Source organism: Anastrepha ludens, chromosome 4, assembly GCF_028408465.1.
Source record: "Anastrepha ludens isolate Willacy chromosome 4, idAnaLude1.1, whole genome shotgun sequence".
NCBI classification, from domain to species: domain Eukaryota; kingdom Metazoa; phylum Arthropoda; class Insecta; order Diptera; family Tephritidae; genus Anastrepha; species Anastrepha ludens.
In genome coordinates, this window is record NC_071500.1 from 43,176,853 (window position 1) to 43,204,180 (window position 27,328).

Genomic DNA, 27,328 nt, shown 5'->3' on the forward strand with positions numbered 1-27,328 from the left:
TATTTAAGATCCTATTTAATCATGAATATAGCTGATTCTATACACTTTAAGTATCAACAACCTTTTACGCTTTGTCCAAAGCTCAGCATGGTTCAATCTAGAAGGGGAAATATAATCCAACTCAGCCCCTGCGACTCACAATGGACCCACTTCATGGTCTAAGTGGCATCGCTGTCCCTATGTGCGATGCGGCTGGCAAACCTAACCTAACCCATCAAATTTTCTTTGCTAACCATCTTTTGCAATAAGCAGCCCATAAGTCAATTAATTTCAGTACGATTATGAGCAAAATATAATATAAAATTTTCAAATCTAAAAACGAGATCTCTTTGAAGTGATGAAAATGTAAGTCTGTTTTGAAAAATAATAATAATAATATTCCACTTACTTGTCATATAGAAGAACAGCGCCAGGAAGGCAATCATCTTGATGGGCAGTCTGTGAGTTGAATTGCTCACTACAGCTATAACCGCAACACAATTACAAGCTGGTTTGTGCAGCTACTCAGGCTAAAACTCGAAACTAACCGCACATTCACGACGTTTAAATAACAGCGGTAACGACTAAATTGCCTCCAACAATTTGTAGTTGCAGGCGATATGCTTTTCGCTGATATGCAATATTCTAGCTGACGGTGATATAGTGCATGATAACGGTAGAGCACCACACAGTACAGCACATCAGAGTGCAGCACAACAAAAACCGATGTTATCCTCTTTTTATTGTTTTTTTTTTCGCGCACACACACTTTCACAATTATGCGCACAATTCACTGTTCATAACCGACGAAGCATACAAATCTAATTCACGCGGACAAATTTGAGTGCGACAAGTGGAATGTTAATGTACATATGTGGGTAGGTAGTCGCATGAAAATAGAAAATACGGCCGCATAGTATGCGCATATATTCGCGCACATGCACACACAACTGTGCATGCAATGGCATGTAAATGTAAAAACGTTTTTTGTGTGGTTTTTGGTTTTCCGTTTTTTTTTTTTTGCCTAGATTTGCATATACAAACACAACAGGAAAAATTTGCGTTTTTTCTGTTAGTCGTTGAGGCGGTCCAATAGTTTTTCTGTTAGCGGTTACGAAAAATTCACAATTTCCGCTCAGCGAAATAACCGTTTTTTCATCGTTGTGAGCTATAAGTAATGGTGGCTGGCATTCATTTTTATTTGCATTATTTTGTAGTAATATTTCATTTTTTCTGATGCGTTTATTTAGTTATCACCATACAGCTTCCTGTTCGAGCTTTGTATACGGCGGCAAATGTATACATGTATTACATACACTCATACATATGCATATTTACACACTCACATATTCACTTCTGTTCAATTTGAAGCCTTTATTTTGTCGTCAGTTAGCCTGATTGCTTGTTTGACCACAGCCGATAGCGATGGCGTTGACTGCAAAACAGCCGCTGGTACAGCTTGCCGACGCACCTAAGGTAAGGTAAGGTTTACTGTTCTTGGTTATTTATAGGATGGGGTTGGGGCGTATTTGTGTGACCGCATTCTGTTGGCTGTGGCTTCAAAAAAATGGCCAACTCTTGAGTGAAGCAGAAAATATTCGAGCTTTATTTGTGCCTTTGGTAGCCACTTAAGCGGGCAGTGAGCTAAGTGAATTGCAGATTGTTGCTGCTTCTATTTGCTTAAAACTGATGCTATTTCCGCTTTGATGATTTCACTGAATTGCAAGTTTTTTAGTTTTTGTTCTTTTTTCGCCTTCTAAATCTAAGTGCTGACCAGTGCTGTAATTTTATTTTCAATGAAACTAAATTGGGGTTTTTTTATTTTTTATGCATTTTTATATATATTCCCTATTTGTCATTTTACTCACTATTGCACACAAAAAAAATGTTTACAACTTTTACATATACACAAAAATACATATGTATATATATAGGGTCCTTCAAAATACCCTTTGACGCCTAGATGTCAGTGAATAATTCTTAATGTGTATATTTTTTATGCCATCTTTGTGATTCGGTGGAACAATGCGTTTAAATTATTATGAAAATGGTCGAAAATACTGCGAAATTCGTAAGGTTTTTGGTGGAGATAATCGTCCAAATGAGTTGAAAATTCAAAGATTGGTGAATAGATTCCACGAAACTGCTTCAGTCGAGGATATAAAGAGGACTGGTAGAACGAAAACTGGATGTTTTATTGAGAATATTGCTGGTGTAGCGCAAAGTATTGCTGAAACCATTGATTTTTTCAACAATTATACTTTCATGAATCGACTGCTTCGCGGATTTTTCATGCAGACGGCCTCCAGGTGGGCATTCCTTTTTCTCATATAATTATCAAGAGCCATATTTTTAATAAAAATAATGACAGCCGAAAGAATTTAGATTTTTAGGTGTTTTATTTTAAAACAACATCTAGACGTGTTGTTTGAAAGAAAAATATATGTTTATGTTTATTCGTAATTGCTAGCTATCAGGCTTTAAAGTTCATATAATATTAATTTGGGGAAAAATAAATCCGTTATTTCCACGGTAGATCGCTGCAGTGATCGATATCTCGTAAAGTATCAAACCATTTCAACTTTATGATCGTTGTCAAGGTGACACTTCACACTAAATTCCATTCCGTTGTGAGTTACAGTGTGTTACAATGGAAATCAAAAAAGAGAAAGTTCAGTACATTTTACAATTCTTTGATAAAGGCAAAAATACAAGCCATGCCGTTAAAATTGTGAATGGTGTTTATGGTGCCGATCGCCCGTGGGAGATCGCTACAGAGAGCTAAAAAAGGAAGAGAGACGTATTATCCGAAGAAAAAACGAGAGGCCGAAATACGGGAGTGCGAAGAGCTTGAGATGCTGGCCAACGGGAACAACGCCCGAAAACGCAACCAGAAAGCTCAGCGGCTTACAGAAGGTTTTAAGACCGGGGCGTTTTCCTGAAAGAACAAAGACGATGAACTGGTGCCTGACATCCAGAGCAATCTTAAATTATGGAGGGAACACTTCTCGAACCTGTTAAACAGTGATGGCTGCGCATGTCACAGAGAATCTAAAGATCCCGATATCCCAATCGTCGACGACGGAATTGACGTTCCGCTACCCGACCATGACGAGGGGAGAATAGCGATAACGTGGCTAAAGAACAACAAAGCCGCGGGCGCCGACGGACTGCCGGCTGAACATGACGACGAGGAGCTGGCAAGGTGCATGCATCAGCTCCTATGCAAAATATGGTCGGATGAAAGCATGCCTGCCGATTGGAATTTAAGTGTGCTCTGCCCAATCCATAAGAAGAACGATCTTGCAATATGTGCCAATTACCACGGGATTAGTCTTCTAAATATCGCCTATAAGGTTCTTGCGAGCGTAATGAGTGAAAGGCTGAAGCCCAGCGTCAACCAACTGATTGGAACTTATCAGAGTGGTTTTAAACCTGGAAAATCTACCATAGACCAAATATTTGCAATACGCTAAGTCTTTGAAAATACCCATAAAAGAATAATCGACACGCACCGTCTTTTCGTCGCCTTGAAAGCTACATTCGATAGTACGGGAAGGAGTTACTTGTATGCCGCGATGTCTGAATTTGGTATCCCCACAAAACCTATACGGCTTTGCAAGATGACATTGCTCAACGACAGCAGCGCCGTCAGCAGCCGAGCCGTTTGATAGCAAACGAGGTTTCATACAGGGTGACTCGCTGTCGTGTGACTTCTTTAACCTGATGTTGGAGAGCATCGTACGAGCCGCAGAACTTAATCGCTCAGGCACAATATTTTATAAGAGCGTACAATTGTTGGCGTATGCCGATGATATTCACATCATCGGCCTTAACAACCGCGCTGTTAGTTCTGCCTTCTCCAAACTGGATAAAGAGGCAAAGCGAATGGGTTTGGTGGTGAACGAGGACAAAACAAAGTACCTCCTGTCTTCAAACAAACAGTCGGCGCCCTCGCGTGTCGGCACCCACGTCACTGTAGACAGTTATTGTATAATTTCGAGGTTGTAAAAGACTTCGTTTATTTAGGAACCAGCATTAACACCGATAACAATGCCAGCCGTGAAATCCAACACAGAATCTCTCTTGCCAACAAGTACTACTTTGGACTAAGTAGACAACTGAGCAGTCCTCTCTCGACGAACAAAACTAACACTCTATAAGGCTCTCGTCATGCCCGTCCTAACGTATAGCGCAGAAGCGTGGACGATGACAGCATCCAATGAAGCGACGCTTGGAGTGTTCGAGAGAAAGATGCTCCGTAAGATTTTTGGACCTTTGCCCGTTGGTCGCAACGGCGAATGTCGCAGACGATGGAACGATGAGCTGTATGAGCTTTACGACGACATAGACATAGCGCAGCGAATAAAGATCCAGTGGCTACTTTGGCGGGGACATGTCGCCCAAATGGATACAAACGCTCCGGCTTTGAAAGTATTCGATGCGGTACCAGCTGGTGGTAGCAGAGGAAGAGGAAGGCCTCCTCTGCGTTGGAGAGATCAGGCGGAGAAGGACTTGGCTTTACTTGGTGTGCCCAATTGGCGCCGGTTAGAACGAGAAAGAAACGACTGTCGCGCTTTGTTAAACTCGGCCAAAATCGCGTAAGCGGTTACCGCGCCAATTAAGAAGAAGAGGGAGTTTATGGTGCCGATACTGTGACAGCTAATTACGCGCAATTTTGGATTCGTCTATTCCGTTCAGGCATTTTTGATGTTAAAGAAAATGACGATAATATCAAAAATGTCTATAAAATCACAGAAATAATCGAAGTTGACCGGCATATTAGTAGTCGTAGCGTCGCCGAGAAGTTAAAACTTTACCATAAAACAGTTTCAAACCATTTGCTCAAAAATTGTACGCAAAAATAATGGATAGCTTTTTATCCAAATTATTATTTTATATGTGCATGCATAAATTAGCTCCCATTAAAAGCTTATATTGTAGTTGTTATAATTTTCCTGCGGTCATGGCATGAGTTTTTTGCAATTATATTTTTGCAGCGAACTATTAACACAATAATTGATGAGTTATGTAAATAAGTTTTTGCCGATATTTTTGATGAATTTTCATTCCCACGCGCACTTGCGTACAAGGCTCTATAACTCTGTACACATAACGGTTTCATGTAACAGCATAAAATAATCAAGATGGATATGGTGTATTAAAATGCTTAGAATGATGAAAGGAGTCCATTTAGTCATGCGTGTCCATGGCCAAAATAACTTGAGCAGAAACAAATACATCTCAATGAAACTAGCTATTCATATTACTCTTTGTCCATTGAATTTTGGTTGAGAGAATGGGCTAAAGTAGTCAATAACCACGTCGACCTCACATTTAACGATAACTATCTTCTCTTCTTCTTCCGCTTCATTTAAGAATTTCTTCTTGTTATTATTGTACAATAATATCCTTCTCTTCGTCTTTGGCTTTATTTATGATCTTCTTCTTGTTATTACAACCATTTTCGAAATTTTGCTTCAAACAATGACTATGAAAGTAGTAGAAGTATATATAGAAGTATATGGATGTAGAAAACGTGGTATCTCGGCTATAAACGAGGGTCAACGAAGCAAATGAGGAAGCCATAAAGAAAATACAATGTTAGTAAAATTTGGAAAAGTGGGCAGTGTCATGCCACTTTTTGACTAAATGCGTATATCTCATTAAGAACTTAACAAAACTGGCCCAAGTTTGGTTTTGCTTCACTCACCCTGAAGTAGCTACTAGCTAGAACCCGAATGAAATGCTTAGAACAATATGAGAGGTTAGAATGTCTCTCGGGGTTAGAGCTTCAAAGCTTACTTAGATTCGCAAAAAGCACAGGCTTATTACAAGAAGCCTGCTACAAGGAAATGGAAGTGTACAGCTGCATCTGAACAAAGACCCAATAGGTCTATGTGATGTCTTTCAGTCAGCCAGGTCAACCTAACCTAACCTTGGCATTGCTCCCCACCTCAGTTAGAAACGACTTAAATATTATTTGAATTGAATAAAAACCGTGCCCACTTTTTACTATATATGTTATGACTAAATTTTCGTTCGTCCGTTTGATAATGTCGATGGATGTTGTGCTTGATTCCAAAAATTAATAGACAGCATTGATTAAATTTTACTAGATTGTGCGCGTTCGGTTTGGTTTGAATTTAACAAATCCTTAATTGCTTATTGTTTGTTTTGCTTTTTTATTCTATCGATATTTTTTCCTGCTTCCGCTGCAAATTCTGTGGTATTTTAAAATTGTAATTATGCGTTTACGCATTCAAACTGGCGTTGAAATATTTTGGTCGCTTAAGGTATACATATACATATACACATATGGAATTATTCACTTATATGTGTATGTGTGCGTGTGTGAAGTTTGAAAGTTTTACACCAACACATTTGCGTAAGTTTAGTGTGGCAAAAAAATAATAATTTTTCCCGAAAGAAATTTACATATATTTTTTCTCCTTTACGCTACGCGTTTTTCATATACGACCTATTTTTGTTTTTCATTTTGTTGCACATTTTTATTGAATCTTTTTCGCATATTTGCTCGTGCACAACAAGTTTCGAGCCGCCATATGACGTGCGCATTAGCAATTTACAACTGTGGGAATTATGGTACTTAATTACTTAACACCCAAACGTTGATAGCTTTTTATTTCAATAATAATGGGCGCTAATGTTGCATGGCAGCAGTGCGCTGCGGCTATTGGCCACATAAACGTTGGCTGCTGGCTGACTGTGCGTTTTCCGATGAACCACTTTCGGCTACACAAATGTGCAAATCTTTGACTATTTCACAACACTCCGCAGCTGTGTGTTGTTCCTGTTTGTTGGTTGGTTTTTGTTTTTATGGCGCCGCAAATGCACAAATATCAGCGGCATAGCTAGACGCAAATACACACGACTGATTTTACATGCTGAGCGCATATGCCGCTAGACCCACAGAAATGTTTATTACTGTTTTTTGTTTGTCTGTGTTTTGCTTGCGTTCGCTTTGGCCTTTTCACGTGCCGCATCAGCTATGCGCAATTAACTACCGCCATTGCGCTTCCTTTGCTTTGTTATTTCGGTTAACGTAGTTCCTATTACGTACATAAAGCCTTTTAAAAAGAACTTTTGTGCGCAGCAAATTGAAATTGAATTAAATGGCAATATATTTATTATTTGGTAGCTTTATAAGCTGTGACTTACTGTTAGTAATACTCAAATCGCATAGTTACTCATACGCCATGTACGCCTTTTGCATTGAAACATTCCAACGCGAAACCCTACTCACACAAATTGACAAAGAAACTTTTCCACTCAGACCGCACTAAAAATATCAGTTTTCGATTAAACTGTTATTTTTATGGTTTCACTTTCATTTTTATTCGATTACCATTCAATTTCTTTTACAATACCTTCTGCGTATAGTAAATTTGCCGTTGACTTTGACCAACCCCAGCTGCCAGCAGAGCTGTCACAACACAATAAACTGAAAAATTACTAGTCATTTATAAATCTACGGTCATTTGCGCAGTTCAGTTTTATCCGCTCACTCCTTCTTCTCCTTTTCTACAATAATATTATTTTCTAATTTTTCTGGTTGTTAATTCTCTACACCTCCACGATTGATTTTATATTTCTATGTATTTTATATAGATTTGTTGTAGTTTGCCTGCATCAATTGCCTTTTGGATCGACATGACTACATCGATGATGAGGTGAGCAACTGATATAACTATTGCCTTCCATTATTCGTTTATGGAAAAATTCAATTAAAGTAATAGCTAAAATGAGTATCGCTGATAGCTGGTCATCACGCTGCAAATAAAAAGAGAAAATAATTTTCATTAGTAAGCGTGCCGATGAGAAATTAATATCAGCAGGTATATTTTCACACGAAACGAAAGCTATATAAAACTTCACTGAATATGGGGATATAATTCCACTCCATGAAAGACACTTTCTGTCAGAATATGCAAGACTCGCTTAGACCTTACAGGTTCGTTCTGATACCACTGTACGACACGGGACCCTTGTTTATTTATTTTCATGAAACCATTTTTAGGCTTTTACGAAGCGTAGGATTGGTCTAATCCCGGCTCCAGATAGTTCTGTAAGAGAATTGAAAAAGTGTTTAACTACACAACCTGCTCTGATTTTAGCTAAGGCTGGACAATTGCAAAGGAAGTACTCAACTGTTTCTTCCTCTTCCTCATCTCTACAACTTCTGCTATATTCATGGGAGAATACTCCCAGTCTCAAGGAATGCCTGCCAAATAGCCAATGACCGGTTAAACAAGCCACGACCTTCAAAGCCTAGCTGTTACGCATGTATCTTCATTTTCCCATGACCTATTGGCCTCTTGGGTAGCATTGTTGTTTGTTATAAGTTTACTCGTGGCCAAAGGTATTCTAATGGTACCTTTATCAGTGAACAGAATAGTACCTTTTCTGGCTAACAATACTGCTTTACTTTTATAGTATAGACAGACGGTGGTCTTAATCGGTGTGAACTAAACTAGCTTTATTCGGAATTATCTCAGGAATTAAGTGCAAATAATGCGAATTGAGAACTAGACTTAATTTTCATTATTTAAGCGGATTAGGGAAATTTTCGATGACAGCATTGCCGAAGAATAACAGTTAATATATGTGACCTGGTCTATGAAAAGGTACCTTACGTGTCAAAAAATCATTTTTCACTTTTTTGTTGATTCGAATAGTGTGTGAAAGGCTCTTTAAAATGTTGAAAACCAGAAAGTCATAATTTGCTTAAAAGTTTGTTAAAAGTAAAAAAACGAAAAGTACAAATACGAAAAAGACTGATTTTTTTAGAAGTTTATTGGCAACAGAATTTCATAAAAAAAGTCGAAAGTGTCAACAAAAACTGGTGCTTTAGTTTATCGTTGAAAGTGAACAACGTAGTGAACTTTCAAAATGTGCAACAAGAGAAATCAGAGAAAAGATATTTTAAAAAATATTTTCAAATACAATGAAAATGCAAGTCCGACTAAGCGTGCAATTGCCGAAACCATACTGAACGAATACTTGAAACATTAACAATTCCAAAAAAAAATATTTTTTTTTTCCAAAGTCACTTTACATTCGCTAATCATTAGCAAAAAGCAATGCAAAAGCCAGATTATCCTTTGCTATGCTTAAAAGCATATGGTACGCGAAGCAGCTCGCCACAAGAATAAAGCTGAAGATTTTCAACTCAAATGTGGATTCTATGTTGCTGTATGGCTGCGAAACGTTACGCACCACGCTGTTTCAACAACAAAAAAGCTCCAAACTTTTATAAACCACTGTTTAAGAGCTATACTGCGCATATGGTGGGCAGATAACTGGACATCTAGTGAAGAGCGCCTTACTCGAAGCAAACAAAGTCCGGTTGAGATTGAATTACGCGAACGAAAGTGTAAATGGACAGGCCATACAGTCCATAAACTAGCGACTGACATCAACAGAATATCTCTAGACTATAATACGCAAGGCTCTCGTCGAAGAGGATGGCCAAAAGTCAAAATCTGCAAATCGACCCCAATAGAATTTATTTGTATCGCCACTTTGCGCCCCAGCCAGCGCGATAGCGAATAACAATAATAATGCAAGAATACTTTGAACAGCTACCTGAAAATCATTACTCTCAAACAGTGTCAGTCAACACCAACAGCCATTATAATTATGTCGTTATTCGCCATATCAACTTTGGCGAAGATAACCAAAACTCTGCAGAGGTTTGGATTTGTTTGTCGCGTGGCTTTAAAATTTTAACATTTCGACATGAAAAAGTTAGTTAGAAAAAGTAGTTTCTTATTTCAACGAGGACCCTCCATTTTTATTACCTTTTTAATATCGGCAACCTTAGTACGAACTATACAAGGAATGCTCCAAGATTGCTTAATAATTACCTACAGTTATAGAAAATTCTCACTTTTACAAGCAACCCATATTGCAAAAAAAAAATAATAATCTTTTAAGTCGACAAACTTAATCCCGATTTAGTGTCTTTCAAGAAATGTTTTAATATCGATTTGCGTTTGAGTTTTATGGCTTAGGAAATCTCAACTTTGACTCTCTTTGTCAGGAGGTAGAGGAAAGATACGGGGGCAATCTACTGCGTTCATCGCCATCAAAATCAATGATAGGTAGCTTTCATCTAACCCGATTTAAATATTTTATAAAAATAAATAAGAATAATTGTAGGATCATCACCGGAATTCTGGCAGGATATTGTAGATTGAGTTATCATCTTGTTAGCCTAGAAATATACTCAAATGAGACGTAAGGGTTCTGTAGGACGGATGATGAAACCGCTAAATATGTGCTCGCTCATTCCCAGCACTGATGTATTAGCAGGGAAAACATTTCTTATCGGAAAAGAAAGTGTGCTTATTTTGGCAAAAAAATTGTGGCCCCTCTAGGTTATAGCTGGGATATACATAAGTAGTATTGACCGCTGCTAGTGTTTCCAGCCCCTAGATTTGAAATTCTAAAAGATTTGAAAATTGACGCACCTTTATGGTAGTATTAGTAGTTGACATTGATAATATTTGATATGATTATAGAGGAATAATAAATTAAATAATGCAAAAAATTGTATATTTTGTCGGTATAGTAAAAGCGTGGCCGCCATAATTTAGAAACGATTTGACCGGTTCGATTCTTACAAACTTCATTGTATGATTTTATGAAAAACATTATACACAATATGTGACCTGGTCTACGAAAAGGTACCTTACGTGCGAAAACAAGTTTTCGAGAAAACTGCAGTTAAAGTTTAAACTTCTAAAAACCCTTGCAACTTTTCTAAATATTAATATTTTTCAATGGCTTATTTTCTTCAGCATAGATCACAGTATCAATAAAATCACAGAAGCAGTGAAAAACATTTTTTTATATATAAATAAATAAGAAAAAGTTAATGCAAATCGCAGAAATCGTTTTAAAAAATAAGTTATCTTTTGTAATATAATATATTTTCGTATTTGACTTTTGTTTTTTTTTTCTTTTAACAAACTTTTAAACAAATTATGACTTTCTGGTTTTCACCATTTTAAAGAGCCTTTCACGCACTATTCGAATCAACAAAAAAGTGAAAAATGTTTTTTTGACACGTAAGGTACCTTTTCATAGACCAGGTCACATATATTAAAAAAAAATCCGTAGTAAATTAAATTAAATCTGAAGCTAATGGTGGTGAGCTATAATAGTTTCACATTTTCTGCACACGCAAATCAGCCCACTTTGCTTTGATAACAATATGACCGTCCATATTTGTTTTTATTTGAGTTTTTGCTTAACTATTGTCTAAACATTTTCAATGTGGTTTGCATCAGGTGACTATGAAGGCCAATCCAGTATTTTAATCCTGCCTTCACGCCATATACATTCAGCTTCGATACTTGGGATCGTTGTCCTCTTGTAAAATCCAGGATTGACTAGTTCTCCCAAATATCATCGCAGCTGATGGGAATGATACCTTTTTGAACTTTTATTCACCAAACCTGCATTCAAATTGGCGATATGCACAAATAAACGTCCACTTCATTTTTCGGAGAACAAGGCCCAAACACGAACCTTAACTGGATTCTTAAGAGTTTCGTGAAGTTGTCGATTATCAGCAGTATAACAGGACTATTCCGTTCTGAATTTGCCTTACCCCATACAAGCCCTCTTTCAATGTGTGATAATGAGGGCAATATTTTTTTCAATGTACTGCGGAAGTTGAGGTCTTCTGCATATAAACATCCCCGAATTGTGTTTTTGATACCATTAATATTTTTTTCCTTAAAACTGCCAGCTTCATAACTTCGGCTTAGTCATAAACAATTCAATGATCTTCGGATCGTGCTTCGTAGAAGTATATTTTTTGGATCTCATCCGATGTTTTTAACTTCGGCGTACCATTGCACCCATTTATTTATGCGCGGCATCGACTTCCTCAAATAGTTTGCTGCATTTTTAGACTTTTAGGGTGTCTACATAGGAACACTGCTTCAATTCGCTTTTCATGCGAGTGTTGCGGAAAAATTCATTTTGTAACGGTACTCTAAGTTTGAATTTTGCCAGCCACGTTTTTATTAGAAAGGTACTCAGACCTCGCTACTTGCATTGAAAGAGGAAGAGCAAATGTGGAATTTCGGAAGGAAAAATATACCAATTTAGAAAACTTTGAACAAAACCACTATCGTAGAGACTTTTACATCCCAACTACATTTTTTTTAGTGTATTTTTAATAACTTTTCTCAAATTACTTTAGTTGTTCTAATGTTTTAATTACATTTCCCACTTATTTTGTGCTTTGTGGAAATGCTATTTGATCCTGTCCACAATTCAACCATTCTACTTATATTTGCTTTCCATTCTATTACCATTTGTGTTATTTAGAAATAAGTTTTATATAATTTCTAATAAGTATTTAATAGCTTTTCAAGTCTAATCACACTCACAAGATTGCATGGTTTTTGCTATTTGTAAAATTAACTACGCTTCGTTTGCCGCTCATTGAACTCCGTTCATTTATAAAATGATTGAAAATGCCTAGAACAAATATGAATACAAAGTACTCTCAGCGGAATATATTATACTTATGGCTTAGCTTCTCTGTTGCCTATTCAATTTACACTTCACATTTTCCATTTGCTATGCTCCATCACTTTTAGTTTTTCATGGTCGCTCCTCGACCCTCTGCCCATTGGCAGCTATTTTATATACGAGTGACATACTTATGCATAGATGCTCACATATATTCAACACAAGTGCAAGCTCAGCCTTTGATGACTGCTAACAGAAACAGAAGCAAAAAGTTCTTACCATAAAAATCTTCCGCATTGGGGTTGGCAAAATGGTGTGAACTTCAAATGGTTAGAAGCCTTCTAAAATTCCGTATCGATTGGATGCACTTCCGCTTAATGTATGCTCTGCCTGATAGCAATACTCGTTAAAATGCTGTCAATCAATTATTATTTTTTTTAATTAAACCGGGCGTGGTTGGCAGAGATGCAGACATGCTTACTTATGCTGTTTAACTAAGTTTAACTAAGTTTGCATAATATTTTGCGTCTTAAAATGGTTTCCCAAAGGGATTGTCTTCGTGCTCGTTTTTGAGCAAAATTTTGTATAAATAAAGTTTGAGAAGTTTCTTTATTTATACATATATATATATACAATATATATATATATTTAGCTCTTATACCATTTATTGAAATACGCTGTGAAGAAGGCATTGCGTGTGCAGTCCTGTCTGTCGCGAATCATGCCAAACAATGGCGGACCTAGCCACAGCAAAATATTACTATGTAGCAGGGTAGTCAACTCGGTTCTTTTGTATGCCGCACCTATCTGGGCTGATGCAGTGAACTTAAATAGCTTCACAAAAAAACTGACAGCCGTCTATCGGCTAAGCGCTTTGCGAACTATCTGCAGCTTCCGTACAATTTCGGACGTTGCTTCCTTCGTTATAGCAGGACCAGTCCCCGTAGACATTTTGGTGAAAGAAATGCAAAAAGTGTATATAAAGCTATCTGGAGACGACGGTAGAGCAAGTCGTAAAACTATTGCAGAAGAAGAAAGGCGTCGTTCGATTGGCCACTGGCAAGCCCGGTGGAAAAGATCACCGAAAGGTAGATGGACGCTGGGATTATACCCATTCTTACGACGTGGTTAGAAAGGAACCATGGGGAAACATACTTCCACCTAACGCAATTTCTTTCAGGGCATGGAGCATTTCGAAAATACCTCCATAGATTCGGCCATGACAGTTCGCCAAACTACCCAATCCGCACGGATAGGAAAGAAGACGCTGATCACGTCTTGTTCCAATGCCCACGCTATGCTCCCAAAATGTGTGGTATATTAAACGGAGCAATTATAGATCTTATGCTAAAATCGAGTGATAATTGGAAGCGAATCTGCGCGAATGCAAAATATATCCATAATGATCTAAGACGCGCGGAGGTTCGCAGACGAAATATCTAGCAGTCTATGAGCTAACCAGCCCCGTAAGGTAATTCCCCTCCTTCCGGGGGGAGAGTGGTAGATAGTAGAGAGGTGTTTAGTACGTAGGTGTAGCTGTGTAGGATACAAGTCATACATACTGCTATGCCGGTATAGCAGTAATCATGAGAGTTCCCTATTCACGGGCGTCATCCCGAAAAACAAACCCTTTATTGGGTATTTCGAGGGGCTCTTTTTCCTAGTTGTTGTATGCGTCTTGCGGTTTTTCCACAAATGGAGGGACCTACACTTTTACAGAGCCTCCGAACGGCAGATGGTTTTTCATGACGAGCTTTTTCATGGCAGAAATACAATCGTCCCACTGTGTGCCGTGAGGTGACCGTTATTAGAAAAAAAATGTTTTTTTATCATTTGGTTTTTTTACATGCCCGGAGATTCAAACCTGAGCACTTCCGTATGGTAATAAACCACCAATCCAGTCGGCTACGGCGGTCGGCCGTCAGTGCCTATGGATAGCATTGAACTACAGTAGGGAGAGGCCAAAAGTTATGCATTACAATAATTTTCGTGTAAAAATTGTGAACAAACTGTGAAGCAAATTATAAACAGCTTAAAATCCTTTGAGTCATAGTTTTGTAATTTAAAAATTTTGTGAAGACGAAATAATGTAAAATTAATACACTGGGTAGTAAAATTCTTCAAATCAATTTATATTACATTTTAAAGCGGAGTATAGAGTAAAGTGTATGATATGTTTTCAATGAAAAATTAGTAAATATTTATTAAAATCTTAAAAGGGAATGAAAAAAAATTATAATTTAGCTATACTTAAATATACTGATGTTTAAATATATACATACACCTCGGGATTGAGAAGAGGAATACATCTCGCGAGTAAACGTAAGTAAATCAATGTTTTGACCACTCTTGGGTTCTTTTTTTTGTGGTAAATGCTTATTATTTTTGTATAAAACTAAAAAGGAAAAAACACTTCTCAAATTGTGCTTCCCAATTCCATAGTTATTAATTAGAATTTTTAGAAAACTCTTTTTTTTTATAAGTTTGTTCCGATGGTATTGCGCATTTTCTCCAGAAAGAAAAGTATCGTGTGTTGGTTCTCGGACTCTCGCATCTAGAAAGAGAAGAGCGCCCTGCTTTAGATGGAGACAAGTAGATCCACAAGAGCCCACTCAGCGGTCTTTTTAAAAAGATTTAAAAACTTACTATAAGCCTTATGCTGAAAACAGTGAACACCGCTCGCAGTCCCTTACCGCAGTCCCTTACCGTGCACAAAAACTCACCCCCGAGAACAACTGCGTTCTTTTAATTACATATTTACACAATACATCGGTTTGTGTGTGTATGTGCTTGGTTGTATCTACACAATGTTGCCATTGATATTTTTGCTTACACACTTTTTCACACATCCGCGTTATTAGTTACAATTTTTCATTGTTTAATAAACCAAAGCCAAAAACCAACAAATGCAAATAGTTCATTTATCTATAATTAACATTATTCAACAGTATTTTTAAGCTATTTTAACAAGAATTATCATTTTTCTAAGCTTATTTTGTAAAGGATTTCGAAATGTACTTCTTGGCAACACTGTGTGGTGAGAGAGCAATAAGTCGGTATTACGGGATTTTTTTAACAATCGTGAAATAAAATCTACGGTACTACGTTACGGAAGGAAGGAACTTTTCATTTACATGGGGTTCTCATTAGTTTGATCGGAACAGCTGAGTCGGGATTGCGTTTACGGTGTTCACTGTTTTCAGCATTACTCACAAGCGACTACGTGAGCCATGTACATATAACAAAAAACAAATACTTTAACCCTCTTTGAAATTAACACTAGTTTTTTTTTTAATATTACCTAAGCCAGTATATCGAATTTCGCACAGCATAATTTTGAAATACATCATTACGGCATAAAGAATTCTAACAACCAAAATCTTAAATGTAGAATATTGTACCAAAAAATATTGTGCCCAACCTAATTGAGCAAAATTAACTTTAGAGGAAGGATTGAATGAATTTCATTTACAAGGGTTGCTGTTTATGTTTGTGACCATGGGCACTTCTAGGGTTGTCTATGAGAAATTTGGCATATTTTATCATCAACGCACTCAGAACTCATTGCTGTTAGCATCTTATAAGGTTGTTTCAGTGACTTTAAAAATGCATCTTGCCCCTTAAAACGTTAAGATTTTCTTGAGATTATTCTTCAGTATTTTCAACGCGGATTAACAAGTCAAGAATGTATTGATGAACAAAATCAGTTTACGGTGAACAACCATCATCCTTTAACACCATACAAACTGGTGCCGCTCACCGCCGAATTCAAGGAAGATCATTCAAAATCAGTTATTGAGCCAGAAAATATGGATGCTGTGTGCAAAATATTTGAGCGAGATCACTGTGATATTGATGCTTTCCTGAACATTAGCATAGTGTGATGAGCATCAATCAATATTCGCGTTGGATCGCGCACATTTTACAAAAAGGTCATGGGAACGTGACAGTGCAAAGTACTTCGAAAATTCCTTCAAAGGAATGCAAAAGGATATTCAGAGTACTTTCAGGCACCAATGATCACCTTGCATGGTTCTTTGTTAGGTGAGAAATGTTAGTAGTAACCCTCTCGGAAAATGAGCCCGGCGAACACTGTTTTCGCATTTTCACGGATGGCTCCTGAACCGAGCTCGGTTCCAGTTATAGAGTCTACGTGGAATCTAGTGGGACAAAACAACACTTTGCTCTTGGACGCCATGCATCTGTGTTTCAAGCGGCGGTGTATGCTGTTCAAGAAGCAATGAACCGTGTTATGGAAAACTAATGGAGAGACAAATCTATATGTGTCCCTCAGGCAGCCCTTCAACCACTTCATGGGCGGTCGAGTCCTGTAAATCCAGGCTAAACAATGTCGGTACACAAAATAGCCTGGGTATTGGGGGTAACGAGACCTCTGCCTCCTTAGCTAGGATGAGCCCTGAAGCGAACTTCTTTGGCCCGAAGCTCGTGCTGTCACTCTCTTTTGCAGCCATCAAAACTACGGTTAGCAAACGGGCTACTCTAACCCATAACCGAGCTTTGCAGGCTGAGAGAGGCTGCAGATGTACAATACTGATGTTACCTGGCATGTTCGACCGACTGTCGCAGTTCCTCCTGTCACTAAGCACACGGGACTGTAGGCACCTGGTTGGATTGTTGACGGGCCAATTTCTATGGGTAAATCACCACTTTCTGTGCGTCTGCCCGGACTTCGCTTTTATCAGCTTTGGGATCTTTGGCACTGATGTGTTAAGAAGCGACCACCCTGGCTCCTTTGTTCCACAAGATCTACTCAGATTTCTGCGGAGATCGAGTAGATTTAAAGAAAATTAAAAGAGGAATCCGAATCCGGCTGCACTTGCTAGCCTGTCACGCCAAAAAAGAAAAAAAAATCCAATTGTGTAAAGGGTTTTCCAATAACAGGTGAATGGATTGCGCTATCAAGAGATAATTAACGATTTTTTATGGCCGGAATTGAATGGTATTGATCTGGACGACGTTTATTTTCAAAAAGACGGTGCTACGAAATCATTGAACTTTTACGGGAAAAGTTTCCGGACCGTGTTATCTCTCGAAGAGGTGATCACAATTGGCCACCAAGATCTTGTGATTTAACACCATGTGACTTTTTTCTTTGAGGCCACGTGAAAGAAAAGGTCTACGCCAACAGCCCAGGGCCGATACAAGACCTCAAGGATGGAATTAGTGAGGCTATCGAGGACATAGGGCAGCCACTGTGCAATTTGGTTATGGAAAATTTCATGAAAAGGATATTATTCTGTAAGCGTGCTCTTGGTGGTCATTTGACTGATGTTATTTTCCACTACTAACGGCATACCTTCCTCTTTATAGTGAAATAAACATTCGATCATTTATATTAAAAAGTATCATTTTTCTTGGAATATCAAAATAACACCTCTTATTGGGAAACCCTTTACTATACAGGGTCGTCGAGGTAAATCCGGAAAAGATTTCGAAAGCTCTGGAGCAGTAGCGTTAAGTCTAAAACCGCTGATAAAGGGACATATTTTTAGTGTATTATTTCCTGATTGACATTGGAGTGCCGGAGTAAGTGCTAGTGAAACGATGAGTCGAGAGCAGGACAGAAGAGCTGCGATACTAGAGTCACTTCGCGCCGGAAAAAGCCTTAAAGAAATAATTGAGTGGCTTGGCTACAAAAAAACGCAACCCTGGATGGACCGCGTGGCTGCTGGAAGATAATATGTGTTTCAGCAGGACTCCGTACCTGCTCAAATGGCAAAGAAGACTGGTGCTTGGCTCCAGCACAACCTACCCTACCACTGGTCACCAGATTTTTGGCCACCTTCAAGCCCAGACTGTAATCCTCTTGATTATTACGTGTGGGGCACAGCTGAAGCAAAAGTTAACGCGAAGCCTCATAACACTAAGGACGATCTGAAGACAACCATCGAGGAAGTGATGACCACAATGGGCAAAGAGGAGGTAGCCCGCGCATGTGGGCGCTTCAGGTTCCGGCTGGAGCAGGTAATTGCACGAGATGGTTAAGTGCAAATAAAATTATTTTTAAGTAAATATCCAATAGTTTTGTTTTTAAGTTCAGCATTCCGGATTTACCTCGACGGCCCTGTACATTCAGCGTGTTCCAGTAGCGAACACGTATTTTATAAAATATTCTTGTGATGTTTGGCTAAATATTTTATCTTTTATATGAATTTCTTCAGCGTAGTGTTCGTGTAAGCTTTTATGCTTCTTCATAAAATATCCTTCTGTTTTCAGTCAACTAATACACACGTATGCACACACATACATGTTCCAGCACACAACATCCTATTCTATTCAATCATTTTCTATTTCACACTCTACGTGCACTTTTATAAACTTAATAGGCCAATCGCCCATGCACTTGAACCATCAGTCAATACATAAATATGCACAAATGCATATACGAAAGCTATCCTCTGCAGCCTATGTCAATTTAGAAGGATCATGAAGTAGTGAAGGAAAGAAAAACCAAATACAGCCACCACTTATAGCAACGACCTTAACATTTTGCATCATCGCTGTCAATGCAAAGTTCTTAATTGACATTTTGAATTCACTGAGCCGTACGTAGATAGCATAAGCAAAGAAATAAATAAATGTGTTAGCGTGTATGTCAGTAAATAACAACAACAATTTGTAATGTGTGGCAGACAACGTGAAATATGCAGTATTAAAATAGACATATACGTATACAGTAGAGCTTGCGCACATATGCAAAAATGAGTGTGGATGCATAAATTGCCAGTATCGGTTGCAATAAAAGAGTATTAACCTTGCAACACTACAAGCGTAAACTTGCCAACAATGCACTTTCAAGTGGCTATTAAACGGGTATGAAAGCCCGTCATGAAGTGAAAATCCTTCAGCGATTGATTGACAAGCACTTGGAGATATTCAAAGGGAATTGTGGGATGTGTAATGTATGTATAATATGTATTCAAACATGGTACGCAAATACATAACTCACTACAAAGTTTTTGTATCGATTTCAATTAATTGCTGTAAAAATATTTGTATTTCTTTTTTTGTGTGAAATATTCTAAATTCTATATAAGTGAAATCATAACTGCTTGCATTGGTAATACTTGTAAATGGCTCTGTAATTCGTACTATTAGGTTTTAACTCTGTTTTCTTCGTCTGTGAGTATTTATTTCTTTTAATTCTGCAGCCATTCAAGTGAAAAGTGAACGTATAATATTTTGTTGCAAAAATGAAGTAAAGCCATGTTAGAAACAAATATTTTTAAAACCATATGAGAATCCAGATGAATAATAGATTTGCTGTTGCTGCATTCATTCATTCAGTCCTAATCATTTATTGTGAATATATAGGCGTGGAACTTTGCTTCGCTATTTTTCGATAGATGGCTGCAGAGGTTGGCGTTTGCCGCTAAATATTAAGGCGTTTTTCAATAGGTGCGCTTCAACTTTTTTCCGAACGACGCAATATTTTTTTATTTTTCGCTTGTCATTTGTAAACTTCATTAGTAAACATTTCATCATGGAACGCTACACACTTGAGCAACGCGTTAAAGTTATTCAGGCTTATTATGAAAACGGGCGTTCAAATCAAAATGCATATCGCGCACTTCATCTTCAGTGAGGACGCACAGTGGATTCGTCAATAAGCAGAATTTCAGCATTTGGGCGAAAGATAATCCAAGAGAGATTGCCGAAAAACCAATGTACCCATCAAGAGTGACTGTTTGGTGCGGTTTACATGCCGGCGGCGTAATTGGCCCATATTTTTTCGTTGACGAGAACGATCGCCACGTTACTGTGAATGGAAATCGATACCGCGACATGAAAAACGATTATTTTTGGCCGCAATTGAATGGTATGGACTTAGACGACATTTGGTTTCAACAGGACGGGGCCACAAGCCACACAGCACACGCTACAATTGATTTGTTGAAGAGTAAGTTCGATGAGCCATTATTTCCAGAAATGGGCCGGTCGAATGGCCGCCGCGCTCGTGTGATTGGACGCCTCTCGACTATTTTCTTTGGGGTTACGTGAAGTCATTGGTCTACAGTACCAAGCCAGCGACGATTTGTGAGCTCAGAGCCAATATTGAACGCGAAATTGTTGGAATTTCGGCCGATTTATGCAAACGAGTGGTCGAAAATTGGGTTCAACGATTTGACTTCGTAAAACGTACACCCGGTGGTCATGCAAAAGAAATCGAATTTCATACTTAAATGTATATGTTCAAACTCGATAATAAAAGAAAAGTAGTTAAAAAAGTCAAACCGTTTGTGTTTTATTCAAAAAAAAAGTTGAAGCGCTCTTACTGAAAAACGCTTTATAAAAAAAGAATCAGATTAGAGATACTTAGGGGTTTTATGTTAGATGGGTTTTTTGTTAGATGACGTGTGACTACTGTCAAACTAAATATATATCATAGTTTTTTTCAGTATTCATTTACATTTTACCATGGAAAGACTCACGTCTTAACAATGTTTTCAAAACGTACAATTTTCGCTCCGTGAAAAGTGTGCACTCAGGCCAACTTACGGTGTTCAGCGATGCGTCCTATTTTTGGCTTAATGGCTACCCTAATAAGCAAAATTGCCGTATTCGGACTAAAGAGGAACCCGAGTACATTTAAAAACACCCATTACATCCATTAGAAACAATCATCAGCGGAATCATCATGGAGGAATCATCGTCCCATATTTCTTCAAAGACGAGACTAGCATAAATGTAACAGTGAACGGCGAATGCTATCGCACCATGGTAAATGACTTTTTGGTACCGGAAATTAAAGCCCGTGATATCTACAACATTTGGTTCCAACAAGACGGTACTGCTGGCCATACAGCCTTTAAAACAACGGATTTACTGCGTCGTCATTACAATTTATCTCTGGCCTCATACCAATGGATTGGCCGCCAAGATCGTAAGATCTTTGAACTTTTACTTGTGGCGGTGTGTAACGTCTAAATGCTTTATGGATAAACCAGCTTTGATTGAGGCGTTAAAAGTCAACACGCGATACCGCCCGAAGTCCTGCAGCGAGTCGCGACTCATTCCAAATAGGTGTTTATGGATGGACGAATAACGTACATATTTGGTAGGGATTATCTGGGATGGCGCAAATTCTCATTCTTTCATTTTTGACACCACATAACATTTAGAGTTATTATTATCAGAAAATGTAGCACTGCGACATGAAATGCTGCCGAAATAAAATTTTACTAAAATATGCGTGGACGGCCGCCGTAACCAAATAGATCGTGCGTGACTACCATTCGGTAGTGCACAGGCTTGAATCTCCTGGCATGAAACACCAAATGATAAAAAAACAATTTGTTTCTTATAGCGGTCGCCCATCGGCAGGCAATGGCCAACCTCCGAGTGTATGACATTTCTGCCTTAAAAGATGGTTCGGCGTCGGCTTAAAAATGTAGATCTCCCCCTTTGGGGAACAACATCAAAACACACACCACAAATAGGAGGAGGAGCTCGGCCGAAAATCCAAAAAGTGCGCAAGCATTGGAGCATACATACAAGTATATATATATACGTATATATGAAGCCCTTCCGGTCTCAATTTAGCACTTGCTTTCTAGTAATGCGGGCATCAAACCTAAAGCATTTTGGAACTCGTCACGTCATATTACAACTTTTGCAAATTAGAAATTATGAGTCAAAAGCAAAGGGGAGAAAGTTCGCACATTTTAAGTCAAAGCATTAATGAAATTGTACGAAGTGGTTTGAAAGTTACGTACGTTGGTGATTTTCCTTTCGTTGAAGCATTTTGTTATTTTTATTAAAGCTATTACTTAAGCTCCACACTTTTTAGGATACAAATTAAAATAATACTTAAGAATTAAACACACATACATACACATACATATATATGCAGCAAGAAGAAACTCTGTTGCTGTGTCTGACATTGAATCAAACAAGTTTTCATGTAGGAAAACATGGCATAAAGAAAAAGGAAAACATTCATTTCTATATGGGTGTGTATGTACTTAGGTAGACACGATTGTTTGTAAGCACTGGTTGTGGGAGAACAAACAACCCAGATAAAATTGTATGAACACACTTTTTCTTGGTAGCGAGAAGGCAGTTAGTCATTTCATTTATTTATATACTTACATACATGCTTACTTAAGTACAAGCGAACGCAAATAAGGAAAGCTCTATTTATATGTACATACATATTTATGATGCCCAAGTACATTTGAATGTCTATAGAAAGTCAAGTAAATAATTTTACTTTATATTAACGATTTTCTTTTCAAGCTCGTATCTCGGGGCTCGTTAATTACTTAGGATATTAAGAACATCAAACTTCAATGAAACATCATATATACCCAACTCTATACGAGTATATAATATGCACACAATGGTCTAGGTGGCCGCCATAGCCGAATGGGTTGGCGCGTGATTACCATTCGGAATTCACAGAGAAGAGAACGTAGCTTGGAATCTCGGTGAAAGATCAAAATGAAGAAAACATTTTTTTCTAATAACGGTCGCCCCTCGGCAGACAATGGCAAACCTCCGAGTGTATTTCTGCCATGAAAAAGCTCCTCATAAAAATATCTGCCGTTCGGAGTCGGCTTGAAATTGTAAGTCTGTTCATTTTGCGTAACAACATCAAGACGCACGTCACAAATAAGAGGTGGAGCTCGGCCAAACACCCAAAACAGAGTGTACACGCTAATTATATATACATATATATATATATATATTGGGTTGGGGAAAAGTAATGTCGTATTTTGTCAATTGAGCGCGACATTTTAACATATCTTGCGTTGTACTTATTGCATCGGGTCACACTAAACGGCGATAACAAGACGACAATCTGTACTACAACTGTCTCTTTGACAGTGTTGTGATCGTAAGTTTCAGTCTTAAGTTATAGCGCGTCAAAGATGGAGTCCACCAAGCAAGAAATTCGTCATATTTTACGGTTTTACTACCTTAGAGGTAGTCGCCAACGAAGGCGGCGGCAAAAATTTGTGAGGTTTATGGACCTGATACTGTAATGATTCGCACAGCACAGCGTTGGGTCGATCGATTTCATTCTGGTGTAGTAGATGTCGAAGATGTGCCCCGTACTGGTAGGCCAATCGTCGTAGAGACTGATAGAATCGTTGAAATTATCCAAAGAGACCGGCATGTGAGCATTCGCTCAATTAGTCAGGAACTAGGTGGAGATCACAAAACCGTTTGAAACCATTTGCAGAAGATTGGATTCCAAAAAAAACTGGATGTTTGGGTGCCACACGCGTTGACGCAAAAAAATTTCTTAGACCAAATCAACGCTTGCGATTCTCTGCTAAAACGGAACGAACTTGACCCAATTTTTGAAGCGGATGGTGACTGGCGATGAAAAGTGGATCACGTACGACAACGCAACCATCGCCAAGCCCGGATTGACCGCCAGAAAGGTTTTGCTTTGTGTTTCGTGGGATTGGAAGGGAATTATCCACTATGAGCTGCTCAACTATGGCCAGACCCTTAATTCGGTCCTCTACTGTGAGCAACTTGACCGTTTGAAGCAGGCGATTGACCAGAAGCGGCCAGAATTGGTCAATAGGAACGGTGTTGTGTTCCACAAGGACAACGCTCATCGTCACACATCTTTGGTGACCCGCCAGAAGCTACGGGAGCCCGGATGGGATGTCCTATCGCACCCACCATATAGTCCAGACCTAGCACCACGTGACTATCATCTCTTCCGGTCCATGCAAAACGCCCTTGGTGATACCAAGTTGGCCTTAAAAGAGGCTTGCGAGAACTGGTTGTCTGAGTTTTTTGCAAATAAGCAGGGGGGGTTTTATAAAGGGGGGATAATGAAGTTGCCTTCTAAATAACAACAAGTTTGCGAACAAAACGGGGCATATTTGACTTGAATCGGATAATTCTAAGTACGTTTAATAAAGCGTCAAATTTCGATCACATACACGACATTTCTTTTTTCCCAACCCAATATCTTCTTTCTCTTTTATTTAAGATCTAGAATGTAGAACATTAATAAATTACAATGCACGCATTTGCATTTTGCTACTCGCGAAACCATCCACTTTCCTGAGTGTCTCAAGCATCTCCGGGCCAGAAAGATGTTATGAAGGCATTGAAAAGATCGAAACCGAAATAATAGGTAGAGGATATACCACAATTAGAACTTTAGGCGCCCGACCTTTAATTTTAAACTTCTGCTGCAGTCCATTCTTGGAAAAGAGCGTATTGATATTCCGTGGAATTTCCTATTAGGCAGCCTAGTGGAAGGTTCAAACTACTCCAATTAAACAGTCTTTAAATATCTTAAAATTAAACTTAAAAAAAAACCATAAAACATTTTCTAACATTGGCAACCCAACTCAATTCAATGATGGTGATCCGGAAAAAATGTTTCAGGCAAATGCACCAAAAACAACGTGATCATGACATATAGTTCAATTTCATAATTTTCGTTTAGCTGTTCATAATTAGTTTGTCAGCACAGGCTTTTGTAATTGGTAGCTCTGGCAAGTGAATCTCTATATAAACCCGAAGTTATATGAATTCAAGCAGAAACGTTTTTATTTCACTGATAAATTTCATATTGATTGAGGTTTCGTACAAAAAGTATTAATCATTCTCCGTTAGGCATAAACTACTACGGTAAATTGATAATATATGAACTAATTAGCTCTTGGAAAACGAAGGTTTTCAGTTGAAATATTCTTTTTTTGAAATTGCCTTTCATCTTTCATTAATGATATCATATTCAAAGATTATTATCTTGTATATAGTAAAGAGTGAGCAGATTGGAGTTACTTTCCCCAATAGCGTTCCTTTGAGAGATCAGGTGTGGCTGCTGTCAAACTAAATACATAATTTTTTCAGTATTCATTGACATTTACTCATGGGAAGACTTACGTCTCAACAACAAGTACAAACCGTACAACTGTATTACAAAAATCAACGCCCTATGAAAAGTGTTCACCGCGCGCTCAGACCCACTTATGATGTACAGCGATGAAGCCAATTTTTGGCTTAATGATCAATAACCAAAATTATCATATTTGGACTGAAGATCAACCCGAAGCCATTCAAAAAGAGCCATGATTTCCATTGAAAACAACCGTTTGGTGCGGCCTATGGGCATAAGGAATCATTGGCCCACATTTCTTCAAAGACGAGACTAGCGTCAATGTAACAGTGAACAACGAATGCTATCGCGCCATGATAAATGACCTTTTGGTACCGCAAATTGAAGTCCGTGATCTTCACAACATTTGGTTTCAACAAGACGGTGCTACTGGCCATACAGCTTGTGAAAAAATGGATTTACTGCGTTGTCGTTTCGGTGAGCAATTTATCTCTCGTCTCGGACCAATGGATTGGCAACCAAGATCTTGAGATATCAGATCCTTGAACTTTTATTTGTGGAGCTTTGTAAATCTAAATGCTTTGTAGATTTGTGGATAAACCAAATTCGATTGGGGCATTGGAGGCCAACATTAGTAAAGTTATCCACGAGGTACCGTCCGAACTCCACCAGCGAGTCATTCAAAATTGGTGTTTACGAATGGACAAATTATGGCACAGTTGCGCCCTACATTGGAAAAGAATTATCTTAAATTTGTTTCTGGTCCAATAGACTTGAATTTTAGTTGTTTAATTTCAATTTAAAATCAGACAGCTCTAAATTGATTACTCTTTAATGGGTGCAGGTTCACAGGAATCGAGAAAGGAACTCCTGATGCAATGATGTATGCAATTTACATAAAGAGCGATGGTCAAGTCTTGAACGCTGCAGAACTGCGAAGTATTTTATGAGAAGCCCGAACAGAAAACTGTCGCACTTTCTTCTAAAACTTGGAAGAAAAGACGCTTGGTTGATGGTCGGTATTATTACAGGACACAATCCATGGGGTCAGCATATGACCACCTCTGGAATTATTTAGGACGCTATTTGCCAGTCTTGCTTAGAGCAGGCGAATAGCATGGAGCATTTTCTTTGTGACTGTCCCGCATTTGCTAGAGCAAGGCTGCGAATTTTGTGTTCCGCTGCCTTGAGAATGATTAAAATTCGTTCACTCAAACTGGAGGATATTTTCAGATTTACGAGAAAAAATAAGGAAAGTTCTTATAGGTCTAACTACCTCTATTTCTCTATTCTGTTCTATCTTTTTCCTTGTTACCTCTCGCCTTTCCTCCTTGACTATCCATCCCTTTACTTTCCAGAGCTAGAAATACAATAGGCTTTTTAGCCTGAGTGTTTTAGGAGTTTCCAAATCTCTCGGTACTTCTTGGCTCGACTTTTCAAATTCCAATGACACCCACATAAACTTCATAGAAAATTGAGAAAAATGCATCAAATTTGTATCTGAATTTTACACTTTTTACTCTGAATTTTAACAAAATTTTTTAGTACGTAGTTCGCTCATCGTCTCCCTCCTCGAAGCCCTCTATATGGGCATTCATATATTGCAATAAATTCCATTTACCCCATTATATTTTATTTTCGTCGAACTCTTTATTTTCTCTTACAAAGCTCATTAATCAACAAAAGCAAAATACATCCAAATACATATAACACAAAAGTATTCAATGTAGCATTTTCCGCACTTCTCACATAATTTCCAGACACATTAAAATGTAAATTTTACTCAGGCAGCGCCAGCAAAAATATCATAAGCCCCTACACCTCCGTGGCAGTAATTTTTTTTCTTCCATAGCCGCGCAAAAAGCATCCAATTACAAACAATCTTTTAACAGCATCCAAACAAAGCGACGGACTGAGTAAAGCAAAGTGTGAAAATCAAGGGGAAAATGCAATAGAAAACAAATAGGGAAGTGCTAAACTCGGTCCGGAGCA

The 27,328-nt window shown here is 38.2% G+C and overlaps 1 long non-coding RNA gene across 2 annotated transcripts in view; it reads right to left on the reverse strand.

Moving 5' to 3' along the window:
• Positions 1-396: 396 nt before the first annotated feature.
• The window catches only part of LOC128862105 (uncharacterized), a 36,337-nt gene continuing 9,405 nt past the window's right edge, over positions 397-27,328 (reverse strand). The window contains exons 2-3 of one of the 2 annotated variants that reach the window (XR_008454427.1): positions 7,371-7,773; positions 397-1,758 (exon numbers count right to left, since the gene is read on the reverse strand). This is a non-coding gene — a long non-coding RNA (uncharacterized LOC128862105). Of the gene's footprint in view, positions 1,759-7,161; positions 7,774-27,328 lie in introns of both variants that reach the window. The other variant, XR_008454426.1, reaches the window with a different exon arrangement.